Consider the following 23,517-nt stretch of genomic DNA (forward strand, 5'->3'; position numbering starts at 1 on the left):
CGGTGAATCCAAGGAACTGGATGGACTGTGTAGGGACGAGGACCGACTTGGTCTCGTTTATTATAAAACCGAGGTCCTGAAATAGCCGGACTGCCAGGGTCGTGTCTCGAATGAGAGAGTCTCTGTCGGGAGCCATGAGGAGCACATCGTCCAGATAGACGATGCACCGAACGCCGCGAGCACGAAGGAACTCCATGACCAGCTTCAGAAGCTTCGTGAAGCACCACGGAGCTGAGCTGAGGCCGAACGGGAGACAGGTAAATTGCCAGAGAAGGTCCTTCCAACAAAACTGGAGATACCTCCTGTGTTCCGAGTGGACCGGAACCGTCAGATAAGCGTCTTTTAAAACCAATCGCGTGAACCAATCGTTCTCGCGGAGTAGATCCCGCAAAAGATGGATACCCTCCATCTCTGGTAAACTACCAGAGTGTTCAGGGAACGGAGATTTATAACGGGGCGAACTCCCCGGACATCTTTGTCACCAGAAAGATATTGCTGATGAAACAAGGAGGGCCGAGGGCCCGCTCTATAGCTCCCTTCACGGCCAGGGAGGCCAGCTCCGCATGGATAAGGTCTCTGGAGCTGCACGGCAAGCGCGGGGAAAAGGGAAGGGCGACCTGACAAGGAGGAGAAACAAACTCTAAGCGAAACCCCGCTACTGTCTCTAGAACCCAAGGGTCTGATGTGAGCGCCGCCCATGCGCGGGAAAAATGTGCTAGCCTGCCCGCTACCGGAATAAGGGGAAAAGGCGTACAAACTCTTACCTGCCGAAGTCTTTCCTCGGTAGGTGGAGGAACCTCTGCCTCTGAAGGAACCGCGGGAAAATGGGGTGCGGTCTTGAGACCGGTAGGTCGTGGAGGCGTGAGGAAACTGGGGCCTGGAGCCGAAGGCAACTCTGCTGGTGGCACGACCCCTCTGCCGACCAGCCCTGTAGGAAAAACGGTCTCCTTGACGGAATACCCATTTCATGGAGGAGCGAGCCTTGTTCAGCGAAGTGAAGACACTCACATGCTGGCTGAGATTCTTCATAAACTTTTCCCCGAAGAGAAGACCATTTGCTTCGGGGCCCAGTTCCTTGGGAGCCAGGTCAGCGAGTTTCGCTTCCAATTTGAAGAGAGCGGCTTTCCGCCGTTCCGCAGAGATGGCACAATTAGCATTTCCGATGAGGCAGAACGCTCTCTGGATCCATTCACGGACCAGGTGGGCATCTAGAGGGGTGCCCGCTGTCAAGGCCTCGTCGGCCATCTGGAAGACTTGAGCCATTGGGCCGGTAGAGTCCAACAATTTATCCTGCGCCGCACGTAAGCCTTGCTCGATGCCCTTTCTGGGGTCACGTCCAGTGCCAGAGAGGAATGTTATGAACGACTGGTCGAACTCTGGGGTGTTCGACACCTTCTCAGGCAAAGTGGGTCTTGGGCATTCAGACCGTAAACGCTGGCGAACCTCCTTATCCAAGGGGCGTCTAAGCCAGAAACGCATAAATTCCGCAATATGGGCGGACGGAGTCCACTCGGCCGAACGTGGATGACGCAGAGCCCGTGGGTCGAAGAGCGGGCAACCTGAGGTCGAAGCTTTAGGGCGGTCAGGAGACGGATCCCGGCCAAAATAAAAAAAACGGAGACTCAATCTGTCAAACTCACAGTCTGTGTCTGACGGGCTGATTGTGTCTCTGCTAAGGCAGTTGGTAGAGCCGCAGTCAGGGCTGAACGAAGCCAAGCTTGAAGGGCCGCCGGTAGTGGTGTCTCAAAATCATCTGCCATGTTTCCAGGGGTTGTATTATGGAAAACACAAAGTAAGGGATTTAGTGAGATAGAGCGGCAGTGATGGAACAAATAGGGAAGAGTGTGGTTCGCCCACAAGGCAGCCACACCATATAATGGCTCAGGGGTTCACCCGGAGACAAAAGCAGAGGCAGTATAAAGGTGGAGAGGGAATCCCTCAGGAACCACCAACCATGGGGCGCGGGTAGGGCCAATCAATATAGAGGGGGCTACCCTCAATAAATATACAGATGGGGTTACCCTCACATAATGAGGGGTTTTACAATTTATTTAAAAACATAAATAACACATCCAAGCACATGAAAACAACAGAAACGGCACAAAACCGCCGTGAAATCCGACCTACAGGCCCTGCAATAACGTGTTACACAAGCGGCCGCTACACGAGGGCGGTGAAACGGCACCGCACCGTGAGCAGGAGACGTGCTCGCGGAGAAATCAAACTGACCTCTCCGCGAGCTGTCACCCAGCCGAGATCTATTCACGGGCGGTGCACTGCACCGCACCGTAATAGAAAAGACGCGCAGCGGTTTTTCCTTCTTGTGACACAGCAAAGCGGAGAGCCGCGAGGTACGCAGCAAAGAATAAAAAGCGCGCTAAACCACCGCGGCTCTCTGCAGCCGCCGCAAAGAGCAACGCGGCAGAGAACAAAACCGCGGCAGCCAACGAAAAACGCTGAAAGTAATAAAAAATAGTGAAAATGATAATAAATAAAGAAAATAAAATACAGGTAAAAGGCCTAGCCAAGAAAAACAGCACCAGAATAATGAAATAAAAAGGCTAAACAGAAAATTAAACGGTAGGAATAGAAAAGGACCAAAGGAAAAGGCCTAACCCAGAAGAATAATATATATACGAGTAAAATAACAATAAATATCTTAAAAGTAAGATAAGGACTGTAATTGGAAATTGCTCACCTGGAGGTCAAGCAGCAAAGAAAGAGGGGGAGTTGCTGGATGTTGGGACTGATATAGAGTCCTATCTGTTTTGATTGGTTCTTTTTATGATGGTTGTTAACTCCATTTAAAATTGTTTTTATCAAACTATTCTTTGAAACATGCATGGGACCGGCATAAAACTATCCAGAATCAACAAGACCGAGGGCTGATTAAGGCCTGAATCATTACATCAGGAAAAATGGGCAGCCTAGATGGCCGAATGCTTCTTCTCCACAGTCAAATTCTATGTTTCTGAGTTTTACTTTTGAACTCTTAGTAAGTGCTGGCATTGACCTTAATGAGTAAACCTATTCACCCCTTTATTTCTGTTAATACTGGCAGAGCCTTAACTTAGCTGAGCTCAGTGTAGGAAACACCATTCATTCCTGTATTAAAGACGCTGTTGTGTGGCTGAGCATGATGGGAGATGTGACCCCCATCATATGTATAGCATTAGCTGGCTGATTGGCAGCACAGGTTGGTTGGGGCGTTCACTGGGTATGTGGCACAAGGCCAAAAATGGTTTCTCATTTATTATGTACATAGTAACATAGTAACATAGTTCATAAGGTTGAAAAAAGACCAAAGTCCATCAAGTTCAACCTATATACATATTGTGTCCTTACTGTGTTGATCCAGAGGAAGGCAAAAAACCCTTATGAAGCAGATGCCAATTGCCCCATACCAGGGGGAATATTCATTCCCAACTCCAAATATGGCAATCAGAATAAATCCCTGGATCAACGTTCTGTCCCTATTAATCTAATATCTATAACTGGTAATATTATTGCTTTCAAGAAACACGTCCAGGCTCCTTTTGAACTCTTTTATTGAGTTTACTATTACCACTTCCTCTGGCAGAGAGTTCCATAATCTCACCGCTCTTACTGTAAAGAACCCCTGTCTGTGCTGGTGTAGAAACCTTCTTTCCTCCAGCCGTAGAGGATGTCCCCTTGTTATAGATACAGTCCTGGGTATAAATAGGTCCTGGGAGTGATCTCTGTACTGCCCCCTTATATATTTATACATAGTTATTAAGTCCCCCCTAAACCGTCTTTTTTCCAAACTAAATAACCCTAATTCTGATAATCTTTCTGGGTACTGTAGTCCTCCTATTCCCCTTATTACTCTGGTTGCCCGTCTTTGAACCCTCTCCAGCTCCACTATATCTTTCTTGTACACTCTGTGCCCAGTACTGTACACAGTATTCCATGTGTGGTCTGACTAGTGACTTGTACAGTGGTAGAATTATTTCCTTGTCGTGGGCATCTATGCCCCTTTTGATGCACCCCATGATTTTATTTGCCTTAGCAGCAGCTGCCTGACACTGGTCGCTACAGGTAAATTTACTGTTAACTAAAACTCCTAAGTCCTTTTCCATGTCAGTCGTCCCCAGTGTTTTCCCATTTAATACATATTCCCAGCCTGGATCAAGATATACGACATCCAGCGATTCACCCCGATCCAGTCTTGAGCTCACCTCCTCATAAAAGCTGATCAGGTTAGTTTGACAGGGCCGATCCCTTGTAAACCCATATTAACTACACATATATGAAATATCACATTCACAGAAGAGAGCAAAATTAAGTCAAACATTTTATTCAACATCACATAACTAAAGCTAGGTGTTGTAGCTACCACAGTCTCCTCCACTTTGGGGTAAAGGTGTCCCCATCTTCTCCATCCCTGGACCGCTTCACAGGAGTCGTGCCTTCTCCAAAATATTTCCCCTTTTTCCCTTTTGGTGTCAAAATCTCATCCTCTTCACCTTCCAACTGCCGCTTTATAGCTTTTCTGCTATCCTCAAAGATTTCAATCTTTCTTTTTTTAGTTACAGCAAAGCCATCATCTTCTCCATCCCGGAGTTGTTTCAGTGCTCTCCTGTTGCCTAAATAATAGTCAACATCCACCATTTCCACATCAGTTGGAAGAAGATCAAATATCCTCATTTTGCTGTTACCTATTCCTTTCTCAAAATGCTTTGAATCCAAATCTCTAAGAGCAGGAGCATCAAATGACATTCCAGTTCAGAAATACCCAGTTTATGTGGTGACCACGATGACATAGGATTGTGACATCACAGTGATTAAGAACAATAGCCCATGTTTTATGCTTCCACATACATACAGACATTTACAATATATATATATATATATATATATATATATATTAGGTTGGTCAAAACCAGTTTATCATTTTAATCCCTCTTTTCTCTCTTGGTATATTGTTCCTTAAATCTTAGAGATTGTTGCCATTTTGCCATATTCGTCCTGAGGTGTAATTCTTCTTTTAAATGCATGTTGATTGCACAAAAATCCCGTTTAGATGGCAGTACACAACATATGCCACATATGTCACATATGTATATATATATATATATATATATATATATATATATATATAATACAGAAACACAATCTATAGATAAAATACAAGGTATGCTATCCCCTTTTTAGCTGCTGATAATAGGGGTTGCCCATCTCTCACTTTTTTCTTTTAAAAATAAAGATATTTATATAAATATATTAGGGTTTGTATGATTTAAAAAAAAAAAAAGAATTTCATATTATTTCTGTTGGAAAAGAGAGAGTTATGTTTCTTTCTTTTGTGAAACATCCCCAAGGACACTGCAGATCACCCTCTGAGGCCCTCGCAGGAATTAAAAACTATGCCAGATTAGCAAGCAATATGAATTTACAAATTCATATTTTGTATTATTATGCATGTTGTTATCTGTATATGTAAAAAAATATGTATTTTAGGAACCTTGTTTCTTTTTTAGCCAAATTTTGTTTACCTTGGAAAGTACATTCCTTAATGTTAAACGCCTCCCCTCTGGCCTCCTATAGCCCTTTTATATATAACCCCGCCCCTTTTTGTAACCTAAAACAATTTTCTCTTATTTATCTCTCTTTTTTCCTCTCCTGTTGAGGATCAAGCCTTCTGCAGACCACCATCTGAAGCCACGTACTAGCCCACCCTTCTGTTCATTGTATTTATCCTTTTTTTGCATTCTGAAACCACTTAGCCCTAATTATTGCTACAAGAGAGCTTCACCCCTACATTTGTTTCACATACCTATGCTTTTCTGGTAGACTGTAAGCTCACGAGCGGGGCCCTCATAAGCCCACCATTCCTGCCATGAACTTTGTATAAACTACCATAAGGCTAGATGGCAAGCTCACAGCAAGATTCTTAACTCCTGATGTGTCTGTATGCATTAATGTATTTGTGTTATTAAATGTGTCAACTGCCCCAATTGAATTGTACATTGTTGCGTAACTTAGTAAATAAAAGGTAATAATAATAATTAGCCAGTTAGGAAGCACTTTACTTTGGCACCAAATCTATTACCAGCATATTAGCAGGGATCCGGCAGTTGTTGCTGTCCAGCTTATCTAATGATAGATCAACTGGCCAAATTTTTTTCTTGGCTTTTGTTTTTATTGCTACATTTAGAAAAACGGCAGGATTAACCCCTTAAGACCAGGCTTTTTTTTTATTTTTGTACCCTTCATGACCGAGTCTGTTTTAACATTTTTGCGACGCTCGTGTTTAGCTGTAATTTTCTTCTCTCGTTTAGTGTACCCACACAAGAAGCACCTTTTTTCACTTTTATTTTGCCCAGTTACATACATAGTATTTGAATACACCTTTTTTATGGGCAGGGGAACCATGTTTAGCCACAACCACTCCCCACCCACTTCCTGTTCAACTGTCGGCCCACTTAAGACTGTTTCGGGCTATAACGTCTTACTCCATCCCCCATATAGCCCCTTCAGAAGAAGAAGAGGGGGAGCTCTGGGTATCCCAGCCTGGCAGATTCCCAAGTATGGTCATTCAAGAAGCATTAATTACTTAAAAATGTAAGAAGGCAAAAAACAGAAACCTTTAATAAGGAGTTTGAATTTCTGTGGCAAAAACCTGCCAGTGCCTACTTTTATGTCACATGATGTGCATTCTCTGAAAAAGTCTGAGAAAAAAAATGACACAAATAAAACATATTTTTGTAAAAGTTTGAGCCTTTCACAATACATAGAATTATGGTTCTAATTCTGCATTTACGTCTTATTCTGCAAAGTAGGTGGAACAACACCTTAAAATAGGTATTCTTGTATCTCTATCTCAGCATAGAGGTGTTAATCTCTAGATTGTTGTGACCAGGGCTGGGAAAGCCCATTCGATTGGACTTTCCTGAGCTGAGTTAAATCTTTTAATCAGTTGTTTTTTTTGTGGCCATTATATGTTTTGGCAGCCTGATAGATTTTAATATGATCAGCTGAGTGCCTCTGGAGCTAATACTTTGTAACAGAATTGGGGATTAATCTAGCCTTGGTGCAGTATTAATCTAAGTTTTATTAAAGACAGGAGGCGAGTATTTTGCATAACCTTCTTTACTGAATAACCTCCAGAACCAATCAAAACAGACAGGACTCTATATCAGTCCCAACATCCAGCAACTCCTCCTCTTTCTTTGCGGTGACGCCGAACAGGAAGGGCAAGCCACCGAACGACCGGAGATAGGAACAGAAACTTCAGAACCAACAGGAAACCCGCCGGTAAACAGGACCTTGGATCCGGAATACTCAAAGAGTCGCAGAACGGCCTGGAAAAGAGAAGCAAAGTGACAATACCAGGCACAAAATAGACATCCCCAACAAAACCGTAAAACTCGAGACATTCCCCCCATAACCAAACAGGGAGGGCATAGAAAGGGGGGAAAATACTTGCCTCCTGTCTTTAATAAAATTTAGATTAATACTGCACCAAGGCTAGATTAATCCCCAATTTTACAGCAAGACAGGAGGCTTCATATTTTGCAATTTTAACGCCGCAACAGAACGCAGGAAGCATGCGGCTGAGGGCGAAAATAAAAGGTGCGAAAAGTAGACTCCCGGGACCAATCTGCAGCCGAAAGGACATCGGACAGTGAACTCCCGAGAGACAAAGCCGCCGAGGCGGCAGCACCCCGAACCGAATGAGCCCCAAACGAAGGCTCAACTCCAGCCAGGCCAAGGATCCATCTAATCCACCTGGCCAAAGTCGGAGCAGATACAGGACGAAACGGACGGACATAGGAAATAAAGAGCGGACCCGAGGAAGAGCTACGGAAGGGCCGAGACGCGCAAAGGTAAGCCTTAACAGACTGAGCTACGCAAAGTCTAGGTCTATCAGGGAAGTAAGGGTACGACACAGAGACCGAATTAGACTTAGTCCGACGCGAAACAGAGACGGAAACCCCGACCGGCGAAAAGGAGTCCACGTCAAATGCACGGACATCGGAAACTCCGACGAAAGGAAACCAGACATAACAACAGAGCGGTCTTAGCCGAAAGCTGACGGAAAGACAAGCGGGAATTATCCGGCCATGCCTCAAGAAAGTCCAGAACTCTCGAGACATCTATTACGTTGGTACAGGTGAGGAAACCAGGATGCAGGAGAGCGCGGTCACAAGGCAAGCAGAGGTCGGCACCGGGTATCAGGCAGAGAAGGGTCAGGCAATCCGGTTCAGGAGCAGAGAGGTCAACAAGGTCACAAGGCAAGCAGAGGTCGGCACCGGGTATCAGGCAGAGAAGGGTCAGGCAATCCGGGTCAGTAGCAGAGAGGTCAACAAGGTCATAAGGCAAGCAGAGGTCGGCACCGGGTATCAGGCAGAGAAGGGTCAGGCAATCCGGGTCAGGAGCAGAGAGGTCAACAAGGTCACAAGGCAAGCAGAGGTCGGCACCGGGTATCAGGCAGAGAAGGTTTTGGCAACAGGTAGACATACAGCTAGTTGTAAGAACAACTGAGCACTGAACAGGTATCAGTGCTCAGTTTTTAAACCAGCCGCCCTTCTAAGTCCCGCCCCCATCAGTGACGCCGTCCAATGGACGTTCCGTCTCCTCCATTGGAGACTAGAAGCTGAAGGGGGGCGTGGTGTATGATGCCGTGGGTGTCTCTCATTGTGCGGCGGTTCTTTCATGTGAACCGCCGCGTATGAAGACACACCGTTGCGGCATCGGTCCTGGAGGGGTAAGTACCAAGTACCCGCTACTCGTGGGTACTCGGGAGAAGCACTCCTCACCGGAGCGAGACGCCACGAGCACCCGGGCGACGTGTCCCGGACGGGACCATGACGCCGCGGGTACTCGGGCGACACGCTCCGTATGATATCCCGTCGCAACGGGTACTCGGGCGACGCGCTCCGAACGGGAGCGCGACGCTGCGAGCACCCTTGCGATGCACGCCGGCCGGGATCGTGACAACATCCCAAAAGGCTGAATAGCGCGTAGAAGGGGGACGAGAAATACGGATCCCCCGGGGGAGGCGACACACAGAGGGATCCTTACCGACGCATAGACCAGCAACGGGAACGTGGGCCGCAGAGATAGCCGACCGGAACAAATTAATGGACCGGTAAGACTTACCCTGGGAATAAAGGTGCGCAAAAAAGTTAAGTACAGCTACTACAGGAGCCGTAACGGGATCGAAATCGTGTTCCAAACACCAGCGACACCACACACCCCAGGCCAGGAGATAGGACTTCCGAGTTCCAGGGGCCCAAGAGCCCCAAAGCAATTCCCTAGCCGCTGCCGATAGGCCCGGCACATTCCAGGATCCCCTAAAACCAGCCAAGCCACTAGTGCCAGGTGGTCCTGAAGAATCAGGGGATGAGGGTTCCCCTCCGGGTCCAGGATCAGGTCCGGAGAGGAGGGGAGGAGAAGAGGGTCCTCGCAGGACAACTCCAGCAGCAACGGGAACCACGGCTGAGTCCTCCAAAACGGAGTGATCACGAGAACCGTAACTCCCTGCCTGGAGAGGTAGTGGAGCGTGCGCAGAATCATGGAGAATGGAGGAAATGCATAGGCGCCCAGAGGGGGCCAGGTCTGGAGGAAGGCGTCCGCCGCCAGGGAGAGAGGGTCCGGAAGCCAGCTGAAGAAATCCTCCGTCTGGCGGTTCATCCTGGAGGCAAAGAGGTCCAGGTGAAAAGGACCCCGGGAGTGATCCAGGGACAGAAACACCCCCCGAAGAAGACGCCAGTGGCTGGGATCCCTCCAATGGCGCGAAAACCAATCCGCCACTAAATTGTCTTTGCCTGGCAGTTACTCCTCCCGAATGGACAGGTGATTGTCCAGACAATACTGATAGAGCTCTTTGGTGAGCTCCGTCAGGAGTCGAGACCTCGTGCCCCCAAGCCGGTTGATGTACCGAACCGCGGACACATTGTCCATGCGGAGGACAAGGGAACAATGAGTGACAGCCTTGGTAAAGCTGCGGACGGCAAAAGAACCCGCTATGAGTTCTAAACAATTTATGTGGAGACCGCGTTCGTCGTCTGACCAGAGCCCCCCCGTCGCCGTGTCGCAGGCTGGCGTCCGACTGTAGGACGAGATCTGGAGCCGAGCCAAAAATGGCCCGGCCATTCCAGGCGTCCATGTGGGAGAGCCACCAGCGAAGCTCCAGCCGCGCCTCGTCGGAAAGGGGAACGAAAAGGTCGTAGGAACCCGACGTCCGAAGATGCCGAGTCTTCAACCTCTGAAGAGCCCGGTAGTGCAAGGGACCGGGAAATATGGCCTGAATGGAGGCTGATAAAAGGCCTATGACGCGCGCCAGTGACCTGAGGGAGACAGATGGAGATCGAAGAATTTTCCGAATCTCCTTTTTGATAGCCAGAACCTTGTCCCGTGGCAAGCGGAGCATTGCCGCAACAGAATCCACGGTGAATCCAAGGAACTGGATGGACTGTGTAGGGACGAGGACCGACTTGGTCTCGTTGATTATAAAACCGAGGTCCTGAAATAGCCGGACTGCCAGGGTCGTGTCTCGAATGAGAGAGTCTCTGTCGGGAGCCATGAGGAGCACATCGTCCAGATAGACGATGCACCGAACGCCGCGAGCACGAAGGAACTCCATGACCGGCTTCAGAAGCTTCGTGAAGCACCACGGAGCTGAGCTGAGGCCGAACGGGAGACAGGTAAATTGCCAGAGAAGGTCCTTCCAACGAAACTGGAGATACCTCCTGTGTTCCGAGTGGACCGGAACCGTCAGATAAGCGTCTTTTAAAACCAACCGCGTGAACCAATCGTTCTCGCGGAGTAGATCCCGCAAAAGATGGATACCCTCCATCTCTGGTAAACTACCAGAGTGTTCAGGGAACGGAGATTTATAACGGGGCGGAACTCCCCGGACATCTTTGTCACCAGAAAGATATTGCTGATGAAACAAGGAGGGCCGAGGGCCCGCTCTATAGCTCCCTTCACGGCCAGGGAGGCCAGCTCCGCATGGATAAGGTCTCTGGAGCTGCACGGCAAGCGCGGGGAAAAGGGAAGGGCGACCTGACAAGGAGGAGAAACAAACCCTAAGCGAAACCCCGCTACTGTCTCTAGAACCCAAGGGTCTGATGTGAGCGCCGCCCATGCGCGGGAAAAATGTGCTAGCCTGCCCGCTACCGGAATAAGGGGAAAAGGCGTACAAACTCTTACCTGCCGAAGTCTTTCCTCGGTAGGTGGAGGAACCTCTGCCTCTGAAGGAACCGCGGGAAAATGGGGTGCGGTCTTGAGACCGGTAGGTCGTGGAGGCGTGAGGAAACTGGGGCCTGGAGCCGAAGGCAACTCTGCTGGTGGCACGACCCCTCTGCCGACCAGCCCTGTAGGAAAAACGGTCTCCTTGACGGAATACCCGTTTCATGGAGGAGCGAGCCTTGTTCAGCGAAGTGAAGACACTCACATGCTGGCTGAGATTCTTCATAAACTTTTCCCCGAAGAGAAGACCATTTGCTTCGGGGCCCAGTTCCTTGGGAGCCAGGTCAGCGAGTTTCGCATCCAATTTGAAGAGAGCGGCTTTCCGCCGTTCCGCAGAGATGGCACAATTAGCATTTCCGATGAGGCAGAACGCTCTCTGGATCCATTCACGGACCAGGTGGGCATCTAGAGGGGTGCCCGCTGTCAAGGCCTCGTCGGCCATCTGGAAGACTTGAGCCATTGGGCCGGTAGAGTCCAACAATTTATCCTGCGCCGCCCGTAAGCCTTGCTCGATGCCCTTTCTGGGGTCGCGTCCAGTGCCAGAGAGGAATGTTATGAACGACTGGTCGAACTCTGGGGTGTTCGACACCTTCTCAGGCAAAGTGGGTCTTGGGCATTCAGACCGTAAACGCTGGCGAACCTCCTTATCCAAGGGGCGTCTAAGCCAGAAACGCATAAATTCCGCAATATGGGCGGACGGAGTCCACTCGGCCGAACGTGGATGACGCAGAGCCCGTGGGTCGAAGAGCGGGCAACCTGAGGTGGAAGCTTTAGGGCGGTCAGGAGACGGATCCCGGCCAAAATAAAAAAAACGGAGACTCAATCTGTCAAACTCACAGTCTGTGTCTGACGGGCTGATTGTGTCTCTGCTAAGGCAGTTGGTAGAGCCGCAGTCAGGGCTGAACGAAGCCAAGCTTGAAGGGCCGCCGGTAGTGGTGTCTCAAAATCATCTGCCATGTTTCCAGGGGTTGTATTATGGAAAACACAAAGTAAGGGATTTAGTGAGATAGAGCGGCAGTGATGGAACAAATAGGGAAGAGTGTGGTTCGCCCACAAGGCAGCCACACCATATAATGGCTCAGGGGTTCACCCCGAGACAAAAGCAGAGGCAGTATAAAGGTGGAGAGGGAATCCCTCAGGAACCACCAACCATGGGGCCCGGGTAGGGCCAATCAATATAGAGGGGGCTACCCTCAATAAATATACAGATGGGGTTACCCTCACATAATGAGGGGTTTTACAATTTATTTAAAAACATAAATAACACATCCAAGCACATGAAAACAACAGAAACGGCACAAAACCGCCGTGAAATCCGACCTACAGGCCCTGCGATAACGTGTTACACAAGCGGCCGCTACACGAGGGCGGTGAAACGGCACCGCACCGTGAGCAGGAGACGTGCTCGCGGAGAAATCAAACTGACCTCTCCGCGAGCTGTCACCCAGCCGAGATCTATTCACGGGCGGTGCACTGCACCGCACCGTAATAGAAAAGACGCGCGGCGGTTTTTCCTTCTTGTGACACAGCAAAGCGGAGAGCCGCGAGGTACGCAGCAAAGAATAAAAAGCGCGCGAAACCACCGCGGCTCTCTGCAGCCGCCGCAGAGAGCAACGCGGCAGAGAACAAAACCGCGGCAGACAACGAAAAACGCTGAAAGTAATAAAAAATAGTGAAAACGATAATAAATAAAGAAAATAAAATACGGGTAAAAGGCCTAGCCAAGAAAAACAGCACCAGAATAATGAAATAAAAAGGCTAAACAGAAAATTAAACGGTAGGAATAGAAAAGGACCAAAGGAAAAGGCCTAACCCAGAAGAATAATATATATACGAGTAAAATAACAATAAATATCTTAAAAGTAAGATAAGGACTGTAATTGGAAATTGCTCACCTGGAGGTCAAGCAGCAAAGAAAGAGGGGGAGTTGCTGGATGTTGGGACTGATATAGAGTCCTGTCTGTTTTGATTGGTTCTTTTTATGATGGTTGTTAACTCCATTTAAAATTGTTTTTATCAAACTATTCTTTGAAACATGCATGGGACCGGCATAAAACGATCCAGAATCAACAAGACCGAGGGCTGATTAAGGCCTGAATCATTACATCAGGAAAAATGGGCAGCCTAGATGGCCGAATGCTTCTTCTCCACAGTCAAATTCTATGTTTCTGAGTTTTACTTTTGAACTCTTAGTATGTGCTGGCATTGACCTTAATGAGTAAACCTATTCACCCCTTTATTTCTGTTAATACTGGCAGAGCCTTAACTTAGCTGAGCTCAGTGTAGGAAACACCATTCATTCCTGTATTAAAGACGCTGTTGTGTGGCTGAGCATGATGGGAGATGTGACCCCCATCATATGTATAGCATTAGCTGGCTGATTGGCAGCACAGGTTGGTTGGGGCGTTCACTGGGTATGTGGCACAAGGCCAAAAATGGTTTCTCATTTATTATGTACATAGTAACATAGTTCATAAGGTTGAAAAAAGACCAAAGTCCATCAAGTTCAACCTATATACATATTGTGTCCTTACTGTGTTGATCCAGAGGAAGGCAAAAAACCCTTATGAAGCAGATGCCAATTGCCCCATACCAGGGGGAATATTCCTTCCCGACTCCAAATATGGCAATCAGAATAAATCCCTGGATCAACGTTCTGTCCCTATTAATCTAATATCTATAACTGGTAATATTATTGCTTTCAAGAAACACGTCCAGGCTCCTTTTGAACTCTTTTATTGAGTTTACTATTACCACTTCCTCTGGCAGAGAGTTTCATAATCTCACCGCTCTTACGGTAAAGAACCCCCGTCTGTGCTGGTGTAGAAACCTTCTTTCCTCCAGCCGTAGAGGATGTCCCCTTGTTATAGATACAGTCCTGGGTATAAATAGGTCCTGGGAGTGATCTCTGTACTGCCCCCTTATATATTTATACATAGTTATTAAGTCCCCCGTAAGCCGTCTTTTTTCCAAACTAAATAACCCTAATTCTGATAATCTTTCTGGGTACTGTAGTCCTCCCATTCCCCTTATTACTCTGGTTAGCTGTCTTTGAACCCTCTCCAGCTCCACTATATCTTTCTTGTACACTGGTGCCCAGTACTGTACACAGTATTCCATGCGTGGTCTGACTAGTGACTTGTACAGTGGTAGAATTATTTCCTTGTCGTGGGCATCTATGCCCCTTTTGATGCACCCCATGATTTTATTTGCCTTAGCAGCAGCTGCCTGACACTGGTCGCTACAGGTAAATTTACTGTTAACTAAAACTCCTAAGTCCTTTTCCATGTCAGTCGTCCCCAGTGTTTTCCCATTTAGTACATATTCCCAGCCTGGATCAAGATATACGACATCCAGCAATTCACCCCGATCCAGTCTTGAGCTCACCTCCTCATAAAAGCTGATCAGGTTAGTTTGACAGGGCCGATCCCTTGTAAACCCATATTAACTACACATATATGAAATATCACATTCACAGAAGAGAGCAAAATTAAGTCAAACATTTTATTCAACATCACATAACTAAAGCTAGGTGTTGTAGCTACCACACTCTCCTCCACTTTGGGGTAAAGGTGTCCCCATCTTCTCCATCCCTGGACCGCTTCACAGGAGTCGTGCCTTCTCCAAAATATTTCCCCTTTTTCCCTTTTGGTGTCAAAATCTCATCCTCTTCACCTTCCAACTGCCGCTTTATAGCTTTTCTGCTATCCTCAAAGATTTCAATCTTTCTTTTTTTAGTTACAGCAAAGCCATCATCTTCTCCATCCCGGAGTTGTTTCAGTGCTCTCCTGTTGCCTAAATAATAGTCAACATCCACCATTTCCACATCAGTTGGAAGAAGATCAAATATCCTCATTTTGCTGTTACCTATTCCTTTCTCAAAATGCTTTGAATCCAAATCTCTAAGAGCAGGAGCATCAAATGACATTCCAGTTCAGAAATACCCAGTTTATGTGGTGACCACGATGACATAGGATTGTGACATCACAGTGATTAAGAACAATAGCCCATGTTTTATGCTTCCACATACATACAGACATTTACAATATATATATATATATATATATATATATATTAGGTTGGTCAAAACCAGTTTATCATTTTAATCCCTCTTTTCTCTCTTGGTATATTGTTCCTTAAATCTTGGAGATTGTTGCCATTTTGCCATATTCGTCCTGAGGTGTAATTCTTCTTTTAAATGCATGTTGATTGCACAAAAGTCCCGTTTAGATGGCAGTACACAACATATGCCACATATGTCACATATGTATATATATATATATATATATATATATATATATATATATATAATACAGAAACACAATCTATAGATAAAATACAAGGTATGCTATCCCCTTTTTAGCTGCTGATAATAGGGGTTGCCCATCTCTCACTTTTTTCTTTTAAAAATAAAGATATTTATATAAATATATTAGGGTTTGTATGATTTAAAAAAAAAAAAAGAATTTCATATTATTTCTGTTGGAAAAGAGAGAGTTATGTTTCTTTCTTTTGTGAAACATCCCCAAGGACACTGCAGATCACCCTCTGAGGCCCTCGCAGGAATTAAAAGCTATGCCAGATTAGCAAGCAATATGAATTTACAAATTCATATTTTGTATTATTATGCATGTTGTTATCTGTATATGTAAAAAAAGATGTATTTTAGGAACCTTGTTTCTTTTTTAGCCAAATTTTGTTTACCTTGGAAAGTACATTCCTTAATGTTAAACCCCTCCCCTCTGGCCTCCTATAGCCCTTTTATATATAACCCCGCCCCTTTTTGTAACCTAAAACAATTTTCTCTTATTTATCTCTCTTTTTTCCTCTCCTGTTGAGGATCAAGCCTTCTGCAGACCACCATCTGAAGCCACGTACTAGCCCACCCTTCTGTTCATTGTATTTATCCTTTTTTTGCATTCTGAAACCACTTAGCCCTAATTATTGCTACAAGAGAGCTTCACCCCTACATTTGTTTCACATACCTATGCTTTTCCGGTAGACTGTAAGCTCACGAGCGGGGCCCTCATAAGCCCACCATTCCTGCCATGAACTTTGTATAAACTACCATAAGGCTAGATGGCAAGCTCACAGCAAGATTCTTAACTCCTGATGTGTCTGTATGCATTAATGTATTTGTGTTATTAAATGTGTCAACTGCCCCAATTGAATTGTACATTGTTGCGTAACTTAGTAAATAAAAGGTAATAATAATAATTAGCCAGTTAGGAAGCACTTTACTTTGGCACCAAATCTATTACCAGCATATTAGCAGGGATCCGGCAGTTGTTGCTGTCCAGCTTATCTAATGATAGATCAACTGCCCAAATTTTTTTCTTGGTTTTTGTTTTTATTGCTACATTTAGAAAAACGGCAGGATTAACCCCTTAAGACCAGGTTTTTTTTTAATTTTTGTACCCTTCATGACCGAGTCTGTTTTAACATTTTTGCGACACTCGTGTTTAGCTGTAATTTTCTTCTCTCGTTTAGTGTACCCACACAAGAAGCACCTTTTTTCACTTTTATTTTACCCAGTTACATACATAGTATTTGAATACACCTTTTTTATGGGCAGGGGAACCATGTTTAGCCACAACCACTCCCCACCCACTTCCTGTTCAACTGTCGGCCCACTTAAGACTGTTTCGGGCTATAACGTCTTACTCCATCCCCCATATAGCCCCTTCAGAAGAAGAAGAGGGGGAGCTCTGGGTATCCCAGCCTGGCAGATTCCCAAGTATGGTCATTCAAGAAGCATTAATTACTTAAAAATGTAAGAAGGCAAAAAACAGAAACCTTTAATAAGGAGTTTGAATTTCTGTGGCAAAAACCTGCCAGTGCCTACTTTTATGTCACATGATGTGCATTCTCTGAAAAAGTCTGAGAAAAAAAATGACACAAATAAAACATATTTCTGTAAAAGTTTGAGCCATTCACAATACATAGAATTATGGTTCTAATTCTGCATTTACGTCTTATTCTGCAAAGTAGGTGGAACAACACCTTAAAATAGGTATTCTTGTATCTCTATCTCAGCATAGAGGTGTTAATCTCTAGATTGTTGTGACCAGGGCTGGGAAAGCCCATTCGATTGGACTTTCCTGAGCTGAGTTAAGTCTTTTAATCAGTTGTTTTTTTTGTGGCCATTATGTGTTTTGGCAGCCTGATAGATTTTAATACGATCAGCTGAGTTCCCCTGGAGCTAATACTTTGTAACAGAATTGTTTTTATCAAACTATTCTTTGAAACATGCATGGGACCGGCATAAAACTATCCAGAATCAACAAGACCGAGGGCTGATTAAGGCCTGAATCATTACATCAGGAAAAATGGGCAGTCTAGATGGCCGAATGCTTCTTCTCCACAGTCAAATTCTATGTTTCTGAGTTTTACTTTTGAACTCTTAGTAAGTGCTGGCATTGACCTTAATGAGTAAACCTATTCACCCCTTTATTTCTGTTAATACTGGCAGAGCCTTAACTTAGCTGAGCTCAGTGTAGGAAACACCATTCATTCCTGTATTAAAGACGCTGTTGTGTGGCTGAGCATGATGGGAGATGTGACCCCCGTCATATGTATAGCATTAGCTGGCTGATTGGGAGCACAGGTTGGTTGGGGCGTTCACTGGGTATGTGGCACAAGGCCAAAAATGGTTTCTCATTTATTATGTACATAGTAACATAGTAACATAGTTCATAAGGTTGAAAAAAGACCAAAGTCCATCAAGTTCAACCTGTATACATATTGTGTCCTTACTGTGTTGATCCAGAGGAAGGCAAAAAACCCTTATGAAGCAGATGCCAATTGCCCCATACCAGGGGGAATATTCCTTCCCGACTCCAAATATGGCAATCAGAATAAATCCCTGGATCAACGTTCTGTCCCTATTAATCTAATATCTATAACTGGTAATATTATTGCTTTCAAGAAACACGTCCAGGCTCCTTTTGAACTCTTTTATTGAGTTTACTATTACCACTTCCTCTGGCAGAGAGTTCCATAATCTCACCGCTCTTACTGTAAAGAACCCCTGTCTGTGCTGGTGTAGAAACCTTCTTTCCTCCAGCCGTAGAGGATGTCCCCTTGTTATAGATACAGTCCTGGGTATAAATAGGTCCTGGGAGTGATCTCTGTACTGCCCCCTTATATATTTATACATAGTTATTAAGTCCCCCCTAAGCCGTCTTTTTTCCAAACTAAATAACCCTAATTCTGATAATCTTTCTGGGTACTGTAGTCCTCCCATTCCCCTTATTACTCTGGTTGCCCGTCTTTGAACCCTCTCCAGCTCCACTATATCTTTCTTGTACACTGGTGCCCAGTACTGTACACAGTATTCCATGTGTGGTCTGACTAGTGACTTGTACAGTGGTAGAATTATTTCCTTGTCGTGGGCATCTATGCCCCTTTTGATGCACCCCATGATTTTATTTGCCTTAGCAGCAGCTGCCTGACACTGGTCGCTACAGGTAAATTTACTGTTAACTAAAACTCCTAAGTCCTTTTCCATGTCAGTCGTCCCCAGTGTTTTCCCATTTAATACATATTCCCAGCCTGGATCAAGATATACGACATCCAGCGATTCACCCCGATCCAGTCTTGAGCTCACCTCCTCATAAAAGCTGATCAGGTTAGTTTGACAGGGCCGATCCCTTGTAAACCCATATTAACTACACATATATGAAATATCACATTCACAGAAGAGAGCAAAATTAAGTCAAACATTTTATTCAACATCACATAACTAAAGCTAGGTGTTGTAGCTACCACACTCTCCTCCACTTTGGGGTAAAGGTGTCCCCATCTTCTCCATCCCTGGACCGCTTCACAGGAGTCGTGCCTTCTCCAAAATATTTCCCCTTTTTCCCTTTTGGTGTCAAAATCTCATCCTCTTCACCTTCCAACTGCCGCTTTATAGCTTTTCTGCTATCCTCAAAGATTTCAATCTTTCTTTTTTTAGTTACAGCAAAGCCATCATCTTCTCCATCCCGGAGTTGTTTCAGTGCTCTCCTGTTGCCTAAATAATAGTCAACATCCACCATTTCCACATCAGTTGGAAGAAGATCAAATATCCTCATTTTGCTGTTACCTATTCCTTTCTCAAAATGCTTTGAATCCAAATCTCTAAGAGCAGGAGCATCAAATGACATTCCAGTTCAGAAATACCCAGTTTATGTGGTGACCACGATGACATAGGATTGTGACATCACAGTGATTAAGAACAATAGCCCATGTTTTATGCTTCCACATACATACAGACATTTACAATATATATATATATATATATATATATATATATATATATATATATATATATATATATATATATATATATTAGGTTGGTCAAAACCAGTTTATCTTTTTAATCCCTCTTTTCTCTCTTGGTATATTGTTCCTTAAATCTTGGAGATTGTTGCCATTTTGCCATATTCGTCCTGAGGTATAATTCTTCTTTTAAATGCATGTTGATTGCACAAAAATCCCGTTAAGATGGCAGTACACAACATATGCCACATATGTCACATATGTATATATATATATATATAATACAGAAACACAATCTATAGATAAAATACAAGGTATGCTATCCCCTTTTTAGCTGCTGATAATAGGGGTTGCCCATCTCTCACTTTTTTCTTTTAAAAATAAAGATATTTATATAAATATATTAGGGTTTGTATGATTTAAAAAAAAAAAAGAATTTCATATTATTTCTGTTGGAAAAGAGAGAGTTATGTTTCTTTCTTTTGTGAAACATCCCCAAGGACACTGCAGATCACCCTCTGAGGCCCTCGCAGGAATTAAAAACTATGCCAGATTAGCAAGCAATATGAATTTACAAATTCATATTTTGTATTATTATGCATGTTGTTATCTGTATATGTAAAAAATATGTATTTTAGGAACCTTGTTTCTTTTTTAGCCAAATTTTGTATACCTTGGAAAGTACATTCCTTAATGTTAAACCCCTCCCCTCTGGCCTCCTATAGCCCTTTTATATATAACCCCGCCCCTTTTTGTAACCTAAAACAATTTTCTCTTATTTATCTCTCTTTTTTCCTCTCCTGTTGAGGATCAAGCCTTCTGCAGACCACCATCTGAAGCCACGTACTAGCCCACCCTTCTGTTAATTGTATTTATCCTTTTTTTGCATTCTGAAACCACTTAGCCCTAATTATTGCTACAAGAGAGCTTCACCCCTACATTTGTTTCACATACCTATGCTTTTCCGGTAGACTGTAAGCTCACGAGCGGGGCCCTCATAAGCCCACCATTCCTGCCATGAACTTTGTATAAACTACCATAAGGCTAGATGGCAAGCTCACAGCAAGATTCTTAACTCCTGATGTGTCTGTATGCATTAATGTATTTGTGTTATTAAATGTGTCAACTGCCCCAATTGAATTGTACATTGTTGCTTAACTTAGTAAATAAAAGGTAATAATAATAATTAGCCAGTTAGGAAGCACTTTACTTTGGCACCAAATCTATTACCAGCATATTAGCAGGGATCCGGCAGTTGTTGCTGTCCAGCTTATCTAATGATAGATCAACTGCCCAAATTTTTTTCTTGGCTTTTGTTTTTATTGCTACATTTAGAAAAATGGCAGGATTAACCCCTTAAGACCAGGTTTTTTTTTTATTTTTGTACCCTTCATGACCGAGTCTGTTTTAACATTTTTGCGACGCTCGTGTTTAGCTGTAATTTTCTTCTCTCGTTTAGTGTACCCACACAAGAAGCACCTTTTTTCACTTTTATTTTACCCAGTTACATACATAGTATTTGAATACACCTTTTTTATGGGCAGGGGAACCATGTTTAGCCACAACCACTCCCCACCCACTTCCTGTTCAACTGTCGGCCCACTTAAGACTGTTTCGGGCTATAACGTCTTACTCCATCCCCCATATAGCCCCTTCAGAAGAAGAAGAGGGGGAGCTCTGGGTATCCCAGCCTGGCAGATTCCCAAGTATGGTCATTGAAGAAGCATTAATTACTTAAAAATGTAAGAAGGCAAAAAACAGAAACCTTTACTAAGGAGTTTGAATTTCTGTGGCAAAAACCTGCCAGTGCCTACTTTTATGTCACATGATGTGCATTCTCTGAAAAAGTCCGATAAAAAAAAATGACACAAATAAAACATATTTTTGTAAAAGTTTGAGCCATTCACAATACATAGAATTATGGTTCTAATTCTGCATTTACGTCTTATTCTGCAAAGTAGGTGGAACAACACCTTAAAATAGGTATTCTTGTATCTCTATCTCAGCATAGAGGTGTTAATCTCTAGATTGTTGTGACCAGGGCTGGGAAAGCCCATTCGATTGGACTTTCCTGATCTGAGTTAAGTCTTTTAATCAGTTGGTTTTTTTGTGGCCATTATGTGTTTTGGCAGCCTGATAGATTTTAATACGATCAACTGAGTTCCTCTGGAGCTAATACTTTGTAACAGAATTGTTTTTATCAAACTATTCTTTGAAACATGCATGGGACCGGCATAAAACTATCCAGAATCAACAAGACCGAGGGTGATTAAGGCCTGAATCATTACATCAGGAAAAATGGGCAGCCTAGATGGCCGAATGCTTCTTCTCCACAGTCAAATTCTATGTTTCTGAGTTTTACTTTTGAACTCTTAGTAAGTGCTGGCATTGACCTTAATGAGTAAACCTATTCACCCCTTTATTTCTGTTAATACTGGCAGAGCCTTAACTTAGCTGAGCTCAGTGTAGGAAACACCATTCATTCCTGTATTAAAGACGCTGTTGTGTGGCTGAGCATGATGGGAGATGTGACCCTCATCATATGTATAACATTAGCTGGCTGATTGGCAGCACAGGTTGGTTGGGGCGTTCACTGGGTATGTGGCACAAGGCCAAAAATGGTTTCTCATTTATTATGTACATAGTAACATAGTAACATAGTTCATAAGGTTGAAAAAAGACCAAAGTCCATCAAGTTCAACCTATATACATATTGTGTCCTTACTGTGTTGATCCAGAGGAAGGCAAAAAACCCTTATGAAGCAGATGCCAATTGCCCCATACCATGGGGAATATTCCTTCCCGACTCCAAATATGGCAATCAGAATAAATCCCTGGATCAACGTTCTGTCCCTATTAATCTAATATCTATAACTGGTAATATTATTGCTTTCAAGAAACACGTCCAGGCTCCTTTTGAACTCTTTTATTGAGTTTACTATTACCACTTCCTCTGGCAGAGAGTTCCATAATCTCACCGCTCTTACTGTAAAGAACCCCCGTCTGTGCTGGTGTAGAAACCTTCTTTCCTCCAGCCGTAGAGGATGTCCCCTTGTTATAGATACAGTCCTGGGTATAAATAGGTCCTGGGAGTGATCTCTGTACTGCCCCCTTATATATTTATACATAGTTATTAAATCCCCCCTAAGCCGTCTTTTTTCCAAACTAAATAACCCTAATTCTGATAATCTTTCTGGGTACTGTAGTCCTCCCATTCCCCTTATTACTCTGGTTAGCTGTATTTGAACCCTCTCCAGCTCCACTATATCTTTCTTGTACACTGGTGCCCAGTACTGTACACAGTATTCCATGTGTGGTCTGACTAGTGACTTGTACAGTGGTAGAATTATTTCCTTGTCGTGGGCATCTATGCCCCTTTTGATGCACCCCATGATTTTATTTGCCTTAGCAGCAGCTGCCTGACACTGGTCGCTACAGGTAAATTTACTGTTAACTAAAACTCCTAAGTCCTTTTCCATGTCAGTCGTCCCCAGTGTTTTCCCATTTAGTACATATTCCCAGCCTGGATTTTTCTTCCCCATGTGCATAACCTTACATTTATCTGTGTTGAACCTCATCTGCCACATCCCAGCCCAAGCCGCCAACCTATGCAGATCCATTTGTAATCATGTACTGTCCTGTCAGATATTTCATCACAGAAAACATGTATTTCTATATTCTGTGATTTTACACAAAATGGAGTTAGAGCCATTTTATTTTATTTAATCATATAGTGATTATTTCTTTTTGTCCTTGTTCCCTCTATAATTGAGAACAAAGGAGTATTCATGTATAATGATGTTTCAGTGTATATATGATACAATTAATGTTATCTTCCATGAGAAAGTTAAGGAGTAGACACTGCATATCTTATATCAAATGTAATTTGGAATGTGGGATACATGGGAAGACTACCAAGACCTGAGTTACTATCTAGGAAGTAACATTTGGCGATTAGGGTGACCAAGGATAAATTCCAAACACATATGTAATGGTTTTAAATTAATTCTTAGACCAGAGCGTCTCTCACAT

This window comes from Sceloporus occidentalis, unplaced genomic scaffold (genome assembly GCF_023333645.1).
Source record: "Sceloporus occidentalis isolate IW3139 unplaced genomic scaffold, rSceOcc1.0.p SCAF_79, whole genome shotgun sequence".
Taxonomy (NCBI): Eukaryota; Metazoa; Chordata; class Lepidosauria; order Squamata; family Phrynosomatidae; genus Sceloporus; species Sceloporus occidentalis.